At 43.4% G+C, this 6,107-nt stretch overlaps 1 non-coding gene across 1 annotated transcript; it reads right to left on the bottom strand.

Moving 5' to 3' along the window:
* Window positions 1–498: 498 nt before the first annotated feature.
* On the bottom strand, window positions 499–604 carry LOC141603564 (small nucleolar RNA R71). The gene has a single exon (XR_012525430.1). It is a non-coding gene; the product is annotated as a small nucleolar RNA R71 (small nucleolar RNA).
* Between the last annotated feature and the right edge of the window lie 5,503 nt (window positions 605–6,107).

Here is a 6,107-nt window from a genome sequence, read left to right as displayed (position 1 = left end):
TGCAAAGAGAACTTCGAAAGGAAGACTTGAGTACTTTCGAGCCCGAGCTACAACACTTTTTATTTGCAGAAGACCAGTCTTTTGAAGAAAACAATCTTATTTCTGCCGACAAGCCAGTAAAGATGCCTAACATTGCAAGTCACTCGGAGCCCAAAGCATCCTCGATTCCTAAAGGTTTTAACCTCCAAACTGAGGACGGTAACACTTTCGATATCCGTCCGTCTTACATAAATCTGGTGGAGAGAAATCTATACCGAGGTGTGGCGGGTGAAGATCCGCGAAAGCATATGGAAGTCTTTACCGACTACTGCTCTACTATTCCCGCTACTAAGGGAGTAACTCAAGACAAGATAAAGGAAGTGCTATTTCCTTTTTCTCTGACTGACTCAGCCCGTGAGTGGCTGACTGATCTTGATCGGACAGCTGCTGGTATCACTAACTGGGAGACTCTCGCACTTGCCTTCTACAAAAGATATTTCCCTCCACAACGCACTAATCAGCTGAGGGGTAAGATTACTAGTTTCAAGCAGGCACCTGATGAGACTTTCTATGAAGCTTGGTGTCGGTTCAAGAAGTTGGTGAGGTCTCTTCCTCACCATGGTTTTGATCAGTGGTTTTTGTGCAACCAGTTCTACAATGGGTTGTACGATGACCACAGAGCTATACTTGACGCCTCATCCAACGGAAGATTTCAAAAGAATATTGATGATGATAAGGGATGAGGCATTATTGAGGAGATGGCGACCCCTTATGCTGAATATGGGAACCCACGGGACGGTATTCGAACGGTCCATGCGGTTGATAAGGCAGTCCTGGCTCAGATGGAAGCCATGAATGCTCGGTTTGATAGATTGGAGCTGCAATCTGCTGGAGATCAACAGACAGTTCATCTATTGACTATGTGACACCCCCATACTCCAAGTGCCTTACCAGGACCACTCAGGTATAAGAACGTCACCATCTCGGTTTCCCGAGGTAATGGTAATCAAATGACAATAAAGAAACATAATTTAAATAGCCAAACTGTTTAATGTGATTACAAGTCCAAAACCAAACTGATAAAAAGTACAATACATGTTCTCAAAAACCAAAGGTCTAGACAACAAAAGTTTGACAGTGGAAGACTCTAATCAGCTCGTGGTGACACATCCCAGCTAGCCCAAATGCCTCTAGTCAAACCTGCTCAATAACTGCTCACCATCCCCGAATGGATCACCACAGTTTTTAAAACAATTAAACGGGGTCAGTACTAATTACACAAAATAAGATACAATACAACAATTACCAAATAGTGCAATCGTCACATCAAACCCCCGTCTCCATGAACAGTCTCCACGTAACTGACTACACAATAAAGTGTGTAGACCTGCCAGAGTACCCATCACAACAGATACTCCACACCGCCAGTGGGGGACCGCAACCGTACCCACCAATCCGCGCTTATCTCTATCGAGCGATAACCCACGTCCATTAATGTGCACATCCCTTCTGTGGCGGGTTCCACAGAAGGCGAATCATGGGCATGAAGCCACTCCCGCAAGTGACTCCACTCAGCCAGGGACAAGCCCCGAAGAACACAGACAGACAATCAGCAATCACAATACAACTCAACAATGGTCTGAAACAATCAACAACACTAACTACAGCACAATTCACCACACATATCATGTAACTAATACGAGTAGGGAAAACCCTACCTGAAATGCAATCACAAGCAGCAGACGATCTAACAGCTGTCTCAAAAACGCTCTTCTACGAATCCTCCTCCTATTCACATAATCATATAATTACTAACAATCACAATAACCACCAAATCCCCCAATCCCTCAAATTAGGGTTTAAACAAAGTTCATTAAAAGCTATAAAATTGGTATGTAGATCTTACCCTCGACGCAAGGATCACAAGGACACAAAGAATGATGAAATCCGACCCCTGAAGCTCCGGGATTTGTCAATAAAGCGGAATAGCAAAGCAACGTACTTGAGAACTCTCTTAAACAGTGAATTAGGTTTTAGCAAAAGTGTTTTAGGAAGATGACGAACTTATTATATATTAATCCGATTTATTAACAAAACCCGTCAATTAACCCCTGTAACCCGACCTACTCGATCGAGTAACTAACGTACTCGATCGAGTGCCAATTACTCGATCGAGTACCAAGGCTACTCGATCGAGTACCCTACAGACAGACTACTATTTCGTAAAACAAAACACCCTTACTCGACAGAGTAAGGCCCATTCGATAGAGTACCCAGAGACACATAAAACCGTAGTATTACAGTCTTCCCTCCTTAAAAAGTAGTTCGTCCCCGAAGTTCAAACTACAACAAAATAAAAACATACTACCATACTCCCGACACTACGACCAAAACAAAACTCAACACAAAACTCCGACACATGCTACCAACCCAAACTCAACCCGACACAACTTACTACTAACTATACCCAAAAACAACATAAAAAGATGCAAAAACTCTTCGAGATCATCTCCTACCCCCCTAAAAGAAACAAGGTTACGTCCCCGTAACCATACATACCTGATCAAAAAGAAACGGATAGGGCTCTCTCATGGACTCCTCTGCCTCCCATGTGTCCTCCTCAACCTCATGATTAGACCAAAGAATCTTAAGCAAGACTGTCTCACCATTTCTAGTTTTCCTAACCTTCCGGTCAAGAATCTGCTTAGGCACCTCAAGGTAAGACAAGGACTCATCTAGCTCTATGTTCTCCGCCTCTAACACATGTGACGGATCACTCACATACTTCCGCAGCTGAGATACATGAAACACATTATGCACCCTATTCAAAGAAGACGGTAAAGCCAAACGGTAAGCAACCTCTCCAACCCGGTCTAAGATCTCATATGGTCCTATGAACTTCTGGCTCAGCTTGCCTTTCTTCCCAAATCTCATGACCCCACGCATAGGAGACACTTTCAGAAGAACCTTGTCCCCAACCTGATACTCTATATCCCGGCGATGTAGATCTGCATAACTCTTTTGCCTATCCTGAGCTGCTCTCATCCTTTCCTTGATCATCTTAATCTGCTCAACCATCTCTGGTCCCAAAACCACCCCCTCAGCACTGTCGTCCCAGCAAATCGGACTCCTACATCTCCTCCCATATAAAGCCTCAAATGGCGCCATGCCAATACTAGTGTGATAACTGTTGTTGTAGGAAAACTCGATCAAATCTAACCTCTGCTCCCAACTACCACCAAAATCCATCACACAAGCTCGTAACATATCCTTAAGAGTCTTGATCGTTCTCTCTGTCTGACCATCTGTTGCAGGATGAAATGCTGTACTCATCTTCAATGTCATTCCCAAAGACTCCTGCAACTCTTTCCAAAACCTTGAGATAAACCTCGCATCTCTGTCAGATACTATGTCTTTAGGCACGCCATGTAACCTTAGCACATTCTTCCGATAAGCCATAGCTAATTGTGCCTTAGTCCATGTATCTTTCATTGGCACAAAATGAGCTGACTTGGTCAGTCGATCCACTATAACCCATATCATGTTGTTACCCTGCTGGCTCTTGGGCAAACCCACGATAAAATCCATGGAAATGGATTCCTACTTCCACTCAAGTACCTCTAAAGACTGAATCTTACCTTTTGGTCGTTGCTGCTCCCCTTTAACTCGTTGACATGTCAAACAACGAGCCACAAACTCATTTATTTCTTTCTTCATCCCAGGCCACCAGAAAGTCGTCTTTAAATCCTTGTACAGCTTGTCACCACCTGGATGTACCGAATATGGTGTACAATATGCCTCTGTCATGATTGTCTTTTTCACCTCCTCATCATTAGGGACACACCACCTCCCATCAAACCTCAAACTACCGTCTGTATGAATAGAGAATCTAGATGCTGTCCCTTTCTCTACTCTAGCTATTGACTATCTTACTGAGAAAGAACAAGTCCTTGCCTTTCAGCAATATAGGCAAGGAGGAGGTTCTTATTACAAAAATCAAGGGGCAGTCCATCCCAATTTGAGGTGGATAAGTCAAAATATTCTTAATCCCACTCCTCCACCGCAGCAGCCATATGTCCCTCCTCATAAGGCTCAACAAGGCTTCCAAAAGCCTCCTTCTTTTCCTCCACCGAATCAAGGAGCATCATCTTCAAGTGGGGTAAGTGAGCAAGCTGAGTTAAAGACAATGCTTCAGTCGTTGACAAAGCAATGACAACTAAGTGACCAACAGAAAGAAGCATCCATCAAGTCACTTGAAACTCAAGTTGCTCAACTCGCCGCCAATCAGTCCACGAGGAAACCGGGTCATTTGCATCCCAATCTGAGAAGAATCCACACGAGACGGTAAACTTGATTAATTTGAGAAGTGGTCGTTCATATGAAGGACCAAAATTGTCAAATTTAGATGACATATCAGACCCGAGGAAGGCCATAAATGCTGATGAACAGTCAATTGTCGCTGAAGATAAGCTTACCACGAAGAATATACTCGATCGACTGATCTCAGGGGGTCGATCGAGTAGAATTGCTGCTGAAAACACTCGATCGAAAGGAAATTCTACTCGATCGAGTGAACTGGATAATCAAGGCATCGACCGAGAGGTGAAAACCACTCGATCGAGTAAAAATTTGAGGAAACAGTTCGATCGAGTGAAAATATACCTCGATCGAACACTGTGCAAATGGAGGAACTCGGTCGAGAGGTTGTTATTGCTCGATCGAGTGAAATTTCACCTGGAAACACTCGATCGAGAGGTAAAAAGTCTCGATCGACTGACAGAGAGCTTGAACCTGCTGAGACGTTGGAAGAGAGAAATAAAGGGCTCGAGATTCCTATTACGGTGCCCTTTCCGAGGCGATTACAGAGCACTAAAGCCAATCAACAGTTCGGTAAATTTGCCGAGCTCCTGAAAACTTACAGGTTACTATTCCATTCGCCGATTTGCTGACATAGGTACCCTCTTATTTAAAGTTTATGAAAGAAATTCTGTCACGTAAGAGGCATATAAACGATCATGAGACGGTAGCTTTGACTGAGGTAGGGACTGCCCTAGTTCAAAATAAGTTGCCACCTAAACAGTCAGACCCGGATAGTTTCTCGATTCCATGTCACATAGGTACCCATTTGATCGATAACGCGCTATGCGATCTTGGTGCTAGCGTAAGCGTCTTACCTTTGTCTCTCGCAAATAGACTTGGTTTGACCAAATTTAATTGCACAAAAACATGACCGTACAGATGACCGACCGTAGTGTATCACAGTCGTTAGGAGTTATAGAGGACATACCTGTCAAAATCGGGAGATTCTTTATTCCCGTTGACTTCGTAGTGCTTGATATTCCCAAGGACACTCACACCCCTATTATTTTAGGGAGACCATTTTTATTCACTGCTCGTGCAGTGATCGATGTTGGGGGTAAGACACTCACATTTCAGGTAGGAGACGAGGAATTGATTTTTCATCAGTCTAAATCTCGTAGGGCTCCCATGCAAGCTCAACCTTGCAATGCCCTCTTCTCTACTAACTCCCATATGGACACTCCAGATCAAAATGTGGAATTTTGTGCTGCAATTGTGACCCCTCCGCCTCAGACTGAGAGCGAAAGGGAGGAACATTCGTCTATTTTCCTTGCTGCAGGTACAGATGGAATAGATGTGGGAGCTGTCAAAGGTCGTAGTGCAATTAAAGTCAATTAAATCGGGGATCCTAACGTCAAAGCTGATGGGAAAGATAAAGGGACGAGAAAAGTTCGTGCATACGTGGATGTTAACTATTCTCCCCCTACTGGTTCAAATTCAAGCTCGTGGATAACGAAGAGGATGGTCAAGGATGCTGAAGGGACCTCCTCCAGTCAGAAGCCCTCCGTTGGGCTACTGAATTGTTTTGAGAATTAAGCGGGGAATGCCCCGTGTAACAAATTGTAAAAATTAATTTTAAATTTCCGTTAAATTTCTTTATTGTGTTTTTAAGACTGTTAGAATTTAGATTATTTTTAGTTTAGTTAGAAATACTATAGACTGTTATTTTTGCGATTTGGTATGTTTGGGATATGTTTGCGAGTGTTTTTATACAGGGTTGGGGAGATAATGACGTATTGTGATGAATTACACGAAGAAAAGGATTCGAT

This window comes from Silene latifolia, chromosome 9, assembly GCF_048544455.1.
Source record: "Silene latifolia isolate original U9 population chromosome 9, ASM4854445v1, whole genome shotgun sequence".
NCBI lineage: Eukaryota > Viridiplantae > Streptophyta > Magnoliopsida > Caryophyllales > Caryophyllaceae > Silene > Silene latifolia.
Note: the sequence above shows the minus strand (reverse complement) of the source record. Positions and strands in the feature narration are given on the sequence as shown.